The following is a 16,446-nucleotide window of genomic DNA, read 5'->3' on the forward strand; positions in this document are numbered from 1 at the left end:
GATCTTTGAGTCCTGTCTGCACTCTGCAGTCATCTTATGTGCTGCTGCCCCCTTGTCTGCTCCCGCCGTCACTCACCTTGTCCTTCCGTCCTGCCGCCTCCCACACACACACAGTGAAGGGGCGTACTTGCCAGGGAGGGAGGGACTGGCGCCCCCATAGAGCCGCAGTGAGCGGCTGCACGTCAAACAGTGGGTGGGGCGGAGTTTAATGCTCCGCCTGCCCTCCTCAGCACGACATGTGGGATACTAGCTTCTCCCCACTGGGGGGCGGGGTCTAGTCAAGCAGGAGGGGAGAGAGAGGACTCGAGGAGGACAAGGGAACCCCAGCCAAACCACCAGGACATCCGATAGCAGGTAGGACTGAGTCACGATTTTAGGTTACCACTACCACCACTGTTATTGGCATTGCTAGAATTACATAATAATTCAATTTAATTTTTGCAGTAAATATCAGTATGTTCAACAAATATGGAGCAGTTTGCAGTACATGAACTTTCACTGCATGTGAACTGTTAAATGAGTTAGCATTGATTTCAGCATGTGCAACCTTCTCCATACATGCTGAAATCAATGCAAACTCATTTAACAGTTCACATGCAGTGAAAGTTCATGTACTGCAAACTGCTCCAAGCTTTAACCACTTCTGGACTGGAGGTTTTACCCCCTTAATGACCAGGCCATTTTTTGCAATTCAGGACTGCGTTACTTTAACAGACAATTGCGCGGTCGTGCGATACTGTACCCTAAAAAATTTGATGTCCTTTTTTTCACCACAAATAGAGCTTTCTTTTGGTGGTATTTGATCAGCCGTGCGATTTTTATTTATTGCGCTATAAACAAAAAAATAGCAAAAAAAAATTTTTTCACATTCTGCTATATAACATTCCCAAAAAAATTTAAAAATCTAAATTTTTTATCCTTTTAGGCCAATTTGTATTCTGCTACATATTTTTGGTAAAAAAAATCCCAATAAGCGTATTTTGAATGGTTTGCGCAAAAGTTATCACATCTACAAACTAGGAGAAAGATTTATGTCATTTTTATTTATTTAATTTTTTTTTACTAGTAATAGCGGCGATCTGCGGTTTTTAGCGGGACTGCGACATTGCGGCGGACAGATCGGACCCCTAACTGACATTTTTTACACTTTTGGGGGACCAGTAACATTACTACAGTAATCAGTGCTAAAAAATATGCACTGTCACTGTACTAATGACACTGGCAGGGAAGGGGTTAACCCAGGGATGATCAAAGGGTTAAATGTGAGCCTAGGGGAGTGTTTTCTAACTATATGGGGGAGGGACTTGTGAAATGACCACAGAGACCTGTGATCCTAAATAGGAGGATCACAGGAGCTCTATGATCGTTCCAGGGAGAAGAACGGTCAGATGTGTTTACAACATCCGACCGTCCTTCTCTTTCAGCGGGGAGCGATCGTGTGTGCCCGGTGGCAATTGCAGCTGCCGGCCCTGTGGATTGGCATCTCTGCTGCCTAGTGGGGGCCTCAAGAGCGCGCGCTTACCCCCATGAGCGCTCCTGCGAACCGATGTACACATAGGTCGATTCACGCAGCCGAGCCAGCCTGCCGCAGTAATTCTGCGGTAGGCGGTCAGCAAGTGGTTAACCACTTGCCAACTGCCCGCTGAAGTTTTACTGCGGCAGGCTGGCTCCGCTGCGTGAAACAGAAAGGGGTGTGGCCTTGACAGAAAGGGGTGGGTCGTAGTTAAATTAGGGGGTGCACGATTTTAGTCTGGCCTAGGGCAGCACAAAACCTAAATACACCACTGCCCCCACCTCCAATCCTTAACTGAGCTTCCCCTGATCCAGCCAATAAGGAGAGAGTGGAGGTTGCAGCTCTATGTGTCTTATGGACGCATAGAGCGGAGGGTGGGGCTGAGCTGTGGCTCTATGTGTCTTATGGACGCATAGAGCGGAGGGTGAGGCTGAGCTGTGGCTCTATGTGTCTTATGGACACATAGAGCGGAGGGTGGGGCTGAGCTATGGCTCTGTGTGTCTTATGGACGCATAGAGAGGAGGGTGAGGCTGAGCTGCGGCTCTATGTGTCTTATGGATGCATCGAGCAGTGGCTCGGGAGTGAGCACGCACCAGTGCCCCCAAAGGAAACCACTTCCTATTGGGGGCACTGATCAGAAAGGAGCCAGGAGCGCCGGTGGGCGACCCAAGAGGAGGAGGATTGGGGCTGCTCTGTGCAAAACCATTACACAGAGCAAGTAAGTATGACATGTTCAGTTATTTATTTATTTTAAACCTGAACCTTTAATACCACTTTAACTTGGCTTAACTTGGCTTTTAACCGGGGCAAGCAGCTTTCTCTGGGGGCACTACTCAAGGGGGAGAAGCCAGGTGCACCAGCGTGGGAAAAGAAGAGGATCAAAACTGTTCTGTGCAAAACCATTGCACAGAGCAGGTAAGTAAAACATGCAAAATCAAATGTATAATAATAGCCCAATCTGTGCGTCTCAGTTGGTTATATCATACATTCAGCGGCGCTTCAGCACACACAATGTATGTGTGCAAGTATATTAGTCAGTTCCTGCAGTGCTTCAGAGCCTGCAATTGCAAACTAGTCCCAACTCCACAGGATGTGCAGTCACAGCCAGCAAAAAGATTTCTCCTCTGATGTTCAGCACCAGTGATTGTACACACAGTATCACTAATCCTTCACCACACCGACTGTGCACCCCTATGAAGTGGCCACTCACCAAATTGCCCTTGAAATATCGCCTTTATGCATAAGCTGCATGAGCCCTTGCTTCTAGTCGGTCTGTCGTCTCTTAGGCACGTCCAGATCCTATCCGTCCACCAGGGGTCACTATCAGGCTGTATATCTCCTCAGTGCAATTTGTTAGCAAACGACATGAAGCAAGAGAGTAGTGTAATACTGTTTCGACTTTATTAATTAAATAAAACTTCCCTCCCCTTCAGCGTATATGCTTACATTTCAATCACCCTTTGCACGCATATCATAAACACAGAGGCTTTGAAAGGTACCGCCGCTCGCCGACCGCGAGCTAGTCCCTGCTGTGGATTACAGCGCTCCTGCGGCTAACAGGCGAGATCCAGAACAACAGCGGTATCCTCCCTTCGTCTCCTCAGCAGCAGCGTACGTGCATCCTGACCGGTTTCGTCTGGTAGACTTCAACAGAGGACTCTGTTAGCCGCAGGAGCGCTGTAATCCACAGCAGGGACTAGCTCGCGGTCGGCGAGCGGCGGTACCTTTCAAAGCCTCTGTGTTTATGATATGCGTGCAAAGGGTGATTGAAATGTAAGCATATACGCTGAAGGGGAGGGAAGTTTTATTTAATTAATAAAGTCGAAACAGTATTACACTACTCTCTTGCTTCATGTCGTTTGCTTACAAATTGCACTGAGGAGATATACAGCCTGATAGTGACCCCTGGTTGACGGATAGGATCTGGACGTGCCTAAGAGACGACAGACCGACTAGAAGCAAGGGCTCATGCAGCTTATGCATAAAGGCGATATTTCAAGGGCAATTTGGTGAGTGGCCACTTCATAGGGGTGCACAGTCGGTGTGGTGAAGGATTAGTGATACTGTGTGTACAATCACTGGTGCTGAACATCAGAGGAGAAATCTTTTTGCTGGCTGTGACTGCACATCCTGTGGAGTTGGGACTAGTTTGCAATTGCAGGCTCTGAAGCACTGCAGGAACTGACTAATATACTTGCACACATACATTGTGTGTGCTGAAGCGCCGCTGAATGTATGATATAACCAACTGAGACGCACAGATTGGGCTATTATTATACATTTGATTTTGCAAGTTTTACGTTTACAGTGGCAGCTAGTGCATTAAAAGGATGCACAGAGTGACATGTTTTACATGATTTTATCTACATGATTTTATTTACTATTTATTCATGATTAGAGTAGATATTTTTATTTCTTTATACCTTACACTGATGTGTATATATATATTTTAGCGCCGGGCGGGTGGTTGACGTTTTTTAGCATCAGTTACCTTTTACAAGGTAAGTAAAACATGTTTGTTATTTACAAAAAAAATAAAGCTTTAACCACTTACTGACCGCACTAAAGCCGAACGGCTACAGTGAGGCTGGCTAGTTCTGGGATGCCATCATATGACGGCGTGCAGTGAGTGCACCCACTGCACTCCCTGATCACAAATTGAGGTAAAGAGCCAATCAGCGGTACTTTACCACGTGATCCAATCACAGATTATCACAGGTGTAAACAGAAGCTAGTCATCTGCTCTTTTCTTCTCTCCTCCTCACAATGACTGGCCTCTGCAAAAAGGACATGTACACTGATAATCAGGGCACTGATTATCAGTGTCCTGATTATCAGTGCAGTCCCAACAGTGCCTACCTATGCTGCCAATCAGTGTCCATCGATGCTGCTAATCTGTGCCCACCACTACTGTCAATCAGTGCCCATCGGTGCCACCTATCAGTGCCATCTATCAGTGCTGCCTATCAGTTCCCAGCAGTGATGACTATTAGTGATGCCTATTAGTGATGCCTATCAGTACCACCTATCAGTGCCCATCAGTGCTGACTATGTGTGCAGCCTATTAGTGCAGCCTGTCAGTGCTGTCTCATCAGTGCAGCCTATCAGTGCAGCCTATTAGTGCCCATCAGTGCTGCCCCATTAGTGCCGCCTCATCAGTGCTCATCAGTGCAGTCTATCAGTGCCCATCAGTTCAGCCTCATCAGGGCACATCATTAAGGAGAAAAGTTACCTGTTTACAAAATTGTATAACAAGCCATGCTTTTTTTTCAAAATTTTCAGCTTTATTCAGCAAATAATAAAAAAACCCAGAGGTGAAATAAATACCACCAAAAGAAAGCTCTATTTGTGTGAAAATTAAAGATAAAAATGTTTTTTGGGTACAGTGCGGCAGAGCCACGCAATTGTCATTCAAAGTGTGACAGCGCTGAAAGCTAAAAATTGGCTTGTGCAGGAAGGGGGTAAAAGTGCCCAGTAGGCAAGTGGTTAATAACACTTTAAGCTCCTGGACTATAGGAATTTGTCTTATCACATATAGGGGTCGATTTACTAAAACTGGAGAGTGTAAAATCTGGCGCAGCTGTGCATGGTAGCCAATCAGCTTCCAAGTTCAGCTTGTTTATTTAAGCTTCGACAAATAATTTGGAAGCTGATTGATTTCTATGAAGAGCTGCACCATATTTTGCACTCTCCAGTTTTAGTAAGGCCCCTTTCACACTTGTGCGAACTAAAAGTTGCGTGATTTTACCACGATTTTGACTCAATTTTGTTGCCGCGATTTTGACTGGACTTGAAGCAATGCCTATGTCTTCGGACCTCAAAGCACATTAAAATTGTCCCAAAGTAGTGCAGGGACTACTTTGAAGTCTTTGCGACTTGAAGTCGTATATATATGAATGGTACTCATTGGAAATCATGGGATAAGACTTGTCATGTGACTTTGCAGGCCCAAGTCACACAAGTGTGAAAGGGGCCTAAATCAACCCCCATAGTGTCCTAGTCTTTCACTTTCACCAAAACTGTTACTCCAAATTTATAAACAATTGTGTGTGTGTGTCTACTGTTTTCCATATCCTTGTACATTGGGTTTACTAAGGAACACATGTAAAAGTTCTGAAACATATCTACACACTCTGCTAACACCATCAACTATGGAAAAAAAGTATAGCATATACAATTGTGACACAAGTCATATTAATTGAATGTTATTAAAAATGACCTTTCTTTTTCAATCTGCAGCTCTGCCATTTTCTGTAAAATGCAATGCAATCTGGGTGCCTGGGTGTGTTGTGTACACAGAATGTATACAGAACAACCCCCATAGAAACATAATTTCCTGCTTCTGTGATTGGCTCACTAAGTTTCCCAGAAATCTGCACTAAAATACAAGTCAGATTTTATGCATCCCCCGCAACAAAAATGTAATTTTTGATGAAATACTCCCAATAGAAAATCACATTTAATGGAATGCAGATCCTGCAGTTTTTCTTATTAGAGTCCTGCAGGTGCAACAGCTGATTGATAATTATGAAACTACTCCCATACAGATTCACTCTGCACATAGACACAGACAAGCAAAATGTTTTTTTTCTTCAAAATAACAAAGAATAACAGTAGAAATCTGCAACAAATTTGTTAAAAGCTTGTAATGTACATAGATCACCCAGGGGGGGGGGGGGGGGGGGAATTTTGTTTTCTCAACAAAAGTGGAGTTACTCTTTAAGATTAAAAAGTTTCATCCCAATGCTAAAGTCATCATTCAATGATTTGTATATTGCTAACATTTCCCATCTGAAGCATCTCTTCTCCAGTGAGAATAAGTTTTATATACGACCGCTTATTAGCTCTATTTACCTTCTCTGGACTCCAGAGTTTACGCACATCCCTCCTGTGGATTGTTGACCAGAACAGAATGGCATGCTTAAGATGTGGTCAAACCAGAGTTTTGTAAATTGCTAGAATATAAGTTTTACCTCTTGAGTAAATACCCTTTTTAATGCATGTTAATAGTCTGCTGACCTTGATTGCTGCAGCTTGGCATTGCATGCTATTATTGAGTCTGCAATCTACTAAGACTTTTCCATACTCAATTCTCCCAGACGATATCCCCCTACTGTGTAACTTGCATGCATATTTTTAGCTCCCAAGTCTATTACTTTACATTTACATCTACTTACATTGAACCTCATTTACAATATAGTTGCCCACCCTTCTATTTTACCTAGGTCTACTTGTAAAGTTTTTAGATCCTGTTGTGAAGTTATTGCCCTGTTCATTTTTGTATCATCAGCAAACACTTATATTGAACTATTTATTCTAATCTCTATATTGTTTATTACCAAGTTAAACAGAATTGGTCCCAGGATAGAGCCTTGAGGCACCCTGCTCACAACTCCAGACCATTCAGAAAATATGCCAATAATCACAACATTCTGGGCCCTCTTCGTAACCAGTTTTCTATCTTGGTACAAGTACCATGTCATCAATGCCAAAATACTCAAATTTGTAAATTAATTGTTTATGGGATGCTGTATCAAAATGCAAAATCTAAATACACTGCACCCACTGGCCTTCTTCTACCCAAATTACAGCTCACCTCTTCAAAGAATGTTAAAAGGTTAGTCTGGCAAATATGGCTCTTCATAATTTTGGATATGTCCCTTATCATTCCTTCCAATAGTTTACATTCTACTGATGTTAGGCTGGCTGGTCTGTAGTTACCAAGTATATACCTGTATCCTGGCCCTTTTTTGAATATTGGTACCACGTTTGCTTTTTACCAATCAGCTGGTAGCATTTCAGTCAGTAAGCTGTCAATAAAAATTAGAAACAATGGTCTGGCTAAGTTCTTTGAGAACTCTTGAGTTTAAGCGATCTGGCCTCAGAAATGTATTCACATTAAGTTTCCCTAGTCTTTTTTAACACTGCTTTCTGTTAGCCATAAGGGAACATTAAGTATAATGTTAATAACATTACTCTCTTGTTGATTATACCTCTCTTTTTCCTATGTATAAACCAAGGAGAGCTATGTGTTTAATATCATCTTTTATGTGGCCAATATGTTCTCACCCAGCCTTTTTACTATTAATATAATGCATTTGAAAACAGTTTGGGGATTTTTTACTCTCATAAGCAATGTTTGTTTTTAACAGTAAAAACACTTACTTTGGTACTTTTTATGTAGTATGTTTTTAGAAGAACTCCACAAAGCTCAGAGCACATTTTGGGCTACTGGGTTTCACTGGAACTTGATTAACAACAGGTCCAATCCAGCCCACAAACTGCTTGTGTTAACTGCAGCCTCTACAGTGCTGTGAATGGTAAGAAATAAATAGATATACATTAGTATAGGGAATAAGTAGTCTTGAAAAAAAATCCTCATCTCCTGATTTCTAAACATATACTGTAGATATGGCTTAGGAACACAACTTTACACTCTGGGCACAAAGTTTGTCAAAATACCTCTACTCCTCCAATATTTTGGGCTATTTTCCTTTAAGGTAGGTTGCTGATGTTTTCCAATTGCTCTCGTTGCACATTGGTTAAAGACCCAAGAAATTGGCAAAATAAAATCCTGCACATCTGTACATATGCATTTTTTCACATTTACAGACAGCAAAAGAAGTATGAAACAGCTTTTCATGTGTTTCTGCCTATTCTTAGCTGGTTTGTTGAAGACAGATTGTTTTTAAAGAGTACAAAGCTCAAGCTAAATCTTACACATGCAACTGAATGATTCAGAAGAGTGGATGATGCCTACCCATTTTCCATCTCAGATGGGCACGAATGCCAGGAAAGTCTCTTGCTTGCAGGTGCTGGCGTGCATCTGGAATGCAGGAATAACAGGCCTGGACATGCTGGGGGAGGAACAGAAGCCCGTGAAGGATACAGATAGGTTGGTACGGATGCAGGATAGGCAAAAGGCAGAGTCGGACAGTTCAGGTTAGCAGAAACTAGCGAGCAGATCAGTTTCAGATGGCAGGCTGGGGAATAGTCAGGAGACAGGCCAGGGTCGGTAACACCAGAGCAGATGAGCAGAAGTAGCAGGCAGAAGCATATTTCAGGGACAAGTCAGGGGTAGGTACTTGCGGCGTTCAGGCAAAGTTAGAAGCAGGAACAGGTCGGCAACACAAAAACAACAGGCACTGATAACAGGAACACAGGAATGGGATACACCAAATGGCATTGACACACTGCACTAGCCAGTTTAAATAGGCCTTCTGGCACCAATTCGCCTTCGTGCATGCACATTTGCATGTGCATTCGCACGGCTCCCCTGCTATCCGGCCACGGGCTGGATTTCTTAGGCTTGTGTGTCTGCACACACAAATGCTCCTTTACTGACACCCCACACTGCACTGTGACACCAGTGTTTTAAGAACACCATGTATTCAATTCCTATTTGTTAAATTCATTGTTTGAAATGGTAAAAAAACGTATACACCATTAATTTGGAACCCAGACCTAAAAATCTGGCAAAACAACATTTTGTTTTACTTTAAAGAGGAAGTAAACCCTCCTATAGTTTTTGGCCAAGGAAGCTGCCATCATTGCTTTTGATCTTCAACTGCCACAATGCTGCACATGTAACCAGTTATGACACCAGTCATTGGGTGGTTTGACAGTTTGGTTAAGAGCACAACCAATGTGACAGTTACATTCCCAGCATGTGCTGGAAATGTAACTGTTTTTTGAAACTGTTAAATCGATGAGTTTACTTTTGATTTAAGAAAGAAAAGGATGGAGATGAAACCTTATGAAATTGTACAATTTTTGATCATACAGTTTACAGTTATTATTCTGCTAATATCTGTGTTTCCAGGCTGAACAGGAAAGGACTGAAATGTGGAGAAATGGAGAATCTAAACAGCAATTAAACATATTCTTCAACTAAGCCTAGTTAGGAAATACACATTAGAAGGTGTGGCCCTAGGGCAGGGTCTGCCATTGCCATGTAAAAACAATAAGGAAGGAGAGAAAAGAGCCACTACCTACTGTAAGTGTAGCATTCAATAAACATTTTTTTTAAATGGAAAACAATAAATATGTACTCACATTTACAAGATATTGAAAAGCGTATCAATAAAGTCTCCAGTAGGTGGTGACCTTCCAGGTGGTCAATGATGAGCAAGCTCCTCAAGGTGGATGTAATATAAGGTATGTGGAACTAGAAAGTTAACCAGGGAAACACCAGGAAGATCCAACAGAAGCAGTAGACTGTCTGTGTATATGACAAGAATAAGAACCACTGTGGATAGCAATGAAGTGTTGTAGGACCACAAGATGGTTTTGATGATGTCATGGAACATAAATGGGTATGAGTATGCATTTTGGTGCATGCCCTTTTGTCAAACAACACTTCCTTGCTGTCCACAGTACTAACATCAAGAATGAAAAATATGCAATTTTTATGCTAACCCACTTGCTGCCTTGGATATGGATAGTATATTCACTAAGAAAGTAAGCTTATAGAAAACAGCAGATAAGAGAAGTATGTCCACACATCACTTTTTTTTTTAATCATTACAAATTGTTTTAGCAGGCTAATGCAGCCTCCTAGTTAAAGTATAACTAGAAGCAAAACATATTTTTTTTTTTCATTTTGGATGGGAGGGTAATCACGTTTTGCCCTCTGTATCCCATTGCAGAGATTTACCTTCACTTCCTGTCCCAAAGCCAAAACAGCAAATAAGATGAAATCCCTGCTAATTAAGGGAGTCTCCTAGGGGCTCCTAGGTCACTAGAATTAGTGTTTCGAAGATTTCCCCTCTATTACTTTTCTAGTGACAACCCAAAATATGGGATTTTTTTTGCTTTCACTTTAAATGATAGTGAACAGGACAAACACAGAGAGGGACTCTCCCTATGGAGGCACATACAGCAATTAAAGCTCAATAGGTGATCTCATACATCACCACTCTATCCAAAACTAAAAAAAGTTGATTACACTTTAAGATGTAAGTTATATAGTAGAGTTAAAGTGATACTAAACACACACTGTTTAACATGTACATTATCCCTTCTCTTTCTGTATGTGGATGATGGCGCTGTAATTATTTTAATAAGAGAAAACATCTAAATACCTTAATTCTCAATCAATATACACATGACCCAGCTCTTTCCCAGCCTGTCTGCAAGGCAAAAGAGGCAGGGGGAGCTTCTAGTCCTCTGCTACTAGTCACATGTTCAAAAAAAAAAAAAAACAACAGCCTTTGGGATACAGAGTAAAAATAAATCAATAAAATATTTGTATTCATCATACAAATATACAGTATATTTGAAATAAAATATTTATTAGTTTTTGGCAATAACGTGGTGTGGGTGGATTTCTGCCCATCACAGGCTGTGTCACGTCCCTCCAGCCTCTGCCTTAGAATAACAGGGAGGTGAAGCATCCATCAATGAAAATGTAATATCCCACCCCTATTGTGTTTAGCTGGTTAGTGGTTATTGAGGAGGAGGGGGAGAGGGATTGGAGTATCAGTTACCACTGTATATACACCTACATGTGTGACTCTAAAATCACATGGGCTGCCAGATGGGATAAGGATAAAATGCTCAGTGTAGAAACACACTAAAAACTAGGCATGTGCAGTAGCTACCAACAGTTCTCTGCAAAATCCCCAACTGCACTAGGGACATGGACATAAGCGGGTAATAGAGAACAGCAGAAACAACCAGGTTTTTGTAGAATACAGAAAACAAATATCATTGCCTGAGTGAGTAAGAACAGCATGCAATAAGGAATTCATTGAGAGTTTTTAAAATAAAATAGAGTCTTTAGTTTATCTAATCTTGTATTATTTTTATAATTCCCCAAATTTTAATTCAATGTTTGATCATTTAAAAATAAGTATTTTGTAATATAACTTATTACTGATCACTGCATACACAGCAGTACACAGTTAAACTGAGATAGTATATTAAAAAATACTGACAATAATTTGTGTTAGCTCTCAACTGCACATTGGATGCATTTATTATAGCAAAATTAACTTAATCACCTGCAAGGCTGGGAATTAAATGCCCATCCACATGTAGTGTTCTTGAAATGATTCTGTAAATGTTCATAATACAAATTAAACCTTATGAGTATTGTGCCTCCCAAGAACAATACAAGTTAAACTTACTACAGTGCTCTTTTGTTAGTTTCCAGACAATAAAAGCAGCCATTACCTTGAGTTGAAGGCAATTGCTCCATTTTGAAATTGATCAATTCGGAAATGATTTTATGAATTTTTTTTAGAATGCAAAACATTTTGGAAAGCTTTTTTTCAGATCCCAATTTTTTTTTTTTAATGCTGTTTGAAAAAACACATTTAACGTTGTCATTATTTACTTTTATAGAAAATTACCTAAATGCCACACTTTCATTACAACTTCAAGTGTATGTCATCTCTACAATAAATGCACATGCTTTGTCTTTTTAAAAACACTACAAGCACAGAAAAATAGCAATTGGACTTGCCAGAAATCTAGTGAATTCCTGCATAACTTACTGTTGTGGGCTGACAACACTTCCTATGCTTCACTAAAATCTCAAATGTTGCTGACAGCCCTGCTGAATTCACCCCTTCTAGGGTATAGCACGCTTCCCCTTATGTTATGGAAATGGGAAGAAAGACAGGTGTAATGTAGTCTATACCTACTTTCCTTTTGCTTTTACTTAGACAAGCACTGTAACAGGGATTAGGGGCAGAAATTGATCTAAATTCAGAATTACTGGGTATTTGTTCAGCTCCCACCACTCAACAGCAGTAGGTAAGCAAAACAAAGGTTAATATATGCTGTTGGAGAAGCCGGTTCAGCTGGCACTTGCTTAATTTCAATCAAAGAGAGGCAATTCCTGCTTGACAGAAGTCAATCATTTGATCAAATTCTGTCAAAGAGACAAGCTGGAAGACTTTTTTTGATCACTGGTTGCTCGCAATCGGCTAAAGCTGTTGGAACAGAGTATTCTGATCGCATGCGGGGAAAGCATTAATAGTCTCAGCTAGTTCCCTGGTAGAGTTCAGTGAGAAGGATTCCCCATTGCTTACCTTCTCATGATGGATATCCACAAACAGTCTGGGTTTACTTTTCACAGGGCTCCTGGAGAGCGGAGTTGAGGCTGCAGGCAACCTGGGCTGGCCTGATTTTTGGGATGAGTGAAGCAGAGGGCTGGCCGGGGATTGAGATTTCCCGCTGGAGAAGGCCGGTGAGCTGCCATCTTGGCCACGCTGTTTGTCCTGGGCCAGGAAAAAGTGCTGCAACTTTCGCGGCTGGCCGGGCTCCTTCTTCTTCTTGGCCATCTCCGTAGGCAGTGGGGACCTAATGGGGCTCCGATGTGAGGAGCCGTGGTATGCTGCACAGGGACGTCGATGGAGGTGGATTTTCTCCTGTGTCCGGCGGAGCTCAGAGCTCAGACATCCATGCGGCTACGCGGTGACCACGCCCCTCGGAACAGTGTATTCTGACAATGGCAGGTCCTACTGTCAGAATACAATGCTCCAACAGGTAGGATTCCTCCATTCATAGCATTTGTGGATTGAGGAACCTGTTATTTTTTTTTTTTTCATTTAGCCCACTGACTGAAGAAAAAAAAAAAGTTGAATGTCTAGGGCCAGCTTTAGACAAATTTGTTGCTTTGCCCTCAATGTAAACTGACTGCTTCTTCTAAGAAGGAAGTCACAAACGGCAGTTTACGTATTTCTCACAGCACAGGCTTGCTTTAGGACTACTCAGACTGGGAAAACTTAAGGACTATGAAGATTGCTATGGTGAGGTGTTGAGGTGTCTGCCATTGCCTTTTTTAAAGGCATTATAACCAAAAACAAATGACAACATTACTGCAGAATTGTGGTTTAACACTTAAGAATTAGGCTCCTCATCTACAGTATGAGTTGGAAAGAACCTGTCATGAGAGATACAATGAGGTTGCCACTGATTACCTTTTTTCTAAAATATTAGATACTTGGCTCTCATGCTGACCCTCTTGTCAGAATCTAACAACCAGCCTGTCAGGTTTTTTCCTGAAAAATCATTTCTGCCAGCTATAGCCAGCAACACTGATCATTGTATTCTGTCGGCGGGGAAGGCTATCCGCTTGTGGGAGTGATTCCACTATCCACCTTAAATGAGTGGATGGGGGAAATGGATCACTTTTTGTTGTTTAACCAGCTGGTGAACAAAAAATAAATTGGTCAAAGGCATCAGCCACCATACCCATGCCTTTGTTAACATTCCCCTGTCAACCAGGAATAAGCGATTCAGTGAGGAGTAGCATCAGGAACAAATGGTCTCAGTGATCTGATTTTTTTTCTTCTGGAGGGTTGGAAGGTGTTGTTCATCATGATTCAATGCTGTTATTGACAATAATTTAAATTGTGGGACTTTTTTTTTATAAAGAACCTGTCAACGTGTATGGTATGCTTATTTGCTGTTTACTTTTTTTTTTTAGGAATGAGTAAGGATAATCATTCACATGAGGGGTGGTATCTGGTGGTCCCCTTATTTAAAAAGGGGATGTCTAGATGCCAATAAGTCCCCCTCCTGATGACTTCCACAGCTAAACAATCAATGGGCCAAGGTTGTGGAGAAAAGTTAATTGTCCACATCAGCAGGTAGACAAGGTCCTTCATCAGGGTGTCCCCCCTGGCAATGTACCTTCCCTAGATTGAGGATATTTAGGGTATGAGGCCTGTAATGCCTAAAGTGATTGTAAAGTCTTGTTTTTTTTCTATTAAAATAACAAACATGTCATACTTATCTGCTCTGTGTAATGGTTTTGCACAGGGCAGCCCAGATCCACCTCTTCTTGGGTCCTTAGCTGGAGCTCTTGGCCCCTCCCTCCTGTTTAGTGCCCCCACAGCAAGCAACTTGCTATGGGGGCACCCGAGCCGAGCCATAGCTCCGTGTATACATTCAAACAGGGATCTGCTTTTTGGCCCCACCCTCTATCTCTCCTGATTGGCTAACTGAGTTTAATTGACAGCAGCGGTAGCCAATGGTACCGCTATTATATCTCAGCCAATCAGGAGAGAGAGTTCCGGACAGCTGAGACACTTGTGGACATCGCTGGATAGAGATGGGGCTTGGGTAAGTATTGGGGAGGTCGAAGGGCGCTGCTGCACACAGAAGGCTTTTTATCCTAATGCATAAAAATGCATTAAGATAAAAAAACCTTCTGACTTTACAATGACTTTAAGGAGAGGGGCTCATGCTTGTCCCTCCTTTTTCTTCGGAAGGTCAGGTTGCAAGCTTAGATGATGGTTTAGTAAAGATTTTTGGGGGACCTCATGCCATTTTTTTGTGTTGGGTCCCACTCATCATATGCGTTTTTTGGTGAGACTACAACAAAAATTACATTTTAGAAGGAAGAAAAACATGCTGTGTATTTACATTACCCCGCCAGCTTCTTTATCTAATAAAAAAATGGCATGGGGACCCCCCCAAAGATTACCTCAAAATACATATCAGACCATGTTGGGCTGATATGTATTTCTGGGGGGTCCCCATTCCATTTTGCACATGAAAAAAAAAAAAAACAAGCTGGCAGGGAAATTGTATTTACTTGCATTTTTTCTTTGTAAATGTCACTTTTTCTGTAGTACATTGTACATTAGATTTATTTCACAGTGCCCAGCCCCTATGCCATTTGTTTACCATTACCTGGCCTATTAGCCTTGAAAATGGGCAGAACTGATTTTATAGATTCACGTTTAGAACTTCAGCTTAGTTCAAGTTTCACAAACCAAATCTAGGTACGTTTCAGTCATCCTTAGTAGTAAGCATGATGGGCAGTTGACTAGCATTTTCAGAATCAGGTCAGTAATGGTAGACTTTGTATTCCTCTCATGCCATTAATATCTCTGCAAAGTTATTTGATTTTCCCATTTGTTTTGTTTGTCATTAGGATGCACACAAGTTCATCACATACACACTCTCTGGCATCATAGACTTTAAACCCCTACAGTCTTGAAATGTCACCACTTATTTTCCATTATCCGGATAATCCAAATCTTTATTTATTTATCAATGATTTCCACATACATTATCTAATTTCCAGGCTCATAGATTATGTCACAGGTTTACAAGTCTGCCAGCTGGGACAAAGGGCTTGGAAAAAAACCCATAGTGCTGCCCTACTTCTCTCTCACACTCTGTTTAACATCTGTTACAAAAGTGAGGAAGTGGCAATTTAGGAAAATGTGAGCACTTCAGTTTGTATTTTTATGTGATCCCAACAAAAAAAAAGATGCCAAGAAAATAAAGTGCTCTTAGATTTGCTTTAACACATACAGCCCAATTTCCATAAATTAAAAACATTGCATATCTATATTCAAATTACATGAAAGATATTTTCAAATTTGGCCTGTTCCCTTCGGAGAATGTATTAAACACATGTTCTAATGTTGTTTGGAAGTCCTGTGAGAAGCAAGGCTTGATTGAAGGTTCTCCGTTCTACTGAAGTGGGTGGCCAAGGCACTGGAACAGAATGAGAACAGCTGCTAGAAACTTACTGAACTTTGTCATTTATAAATTATTTTGCATGCCATCTGGAGCAAGGATGGTGCCACTGCCTATCAAATAGTATGCACGGATGTATATCCATAATATATTTTCCCCGGCTGAAAGTCATTTTCTTCAAGATGCCTGCCGTTTTTAAATACAACAAATCTAGGCACAGATTTGTATACAATTTCTTTCCCTCATTGTGTGATGCATATTTTATTTTTAGCAGCTCTACAAATTGATCTTTTCTCCAGAACTGCCTCAGAGGTTTCCTTTCTAATGTAAGGTGCCAGCTGGACTACATTCCCTCCCTTCCGCTAGTTAGTAACCTTCAGGCGAAAGTTTGCCAAAATGAATTGCACTGTGCTGGCCAAAACTTTCCATGATTGATTTTATTCATACTGTACAACCCAGTACACATGCTGAGGTTTAGTCATGAA

The sequence above is a fragment of the Pelophylax lessonae genome, assembly GCF_965119305.1.
Source record: "Pelophylax lessonae genome assembly, chromosome: 5".
NCBI classification, from domain to species: Eukaryota; Metazoa; Chordata; class Amphibia; order Anura; family Ranidae; genus Pelophylax; species Pelophylax lessonae.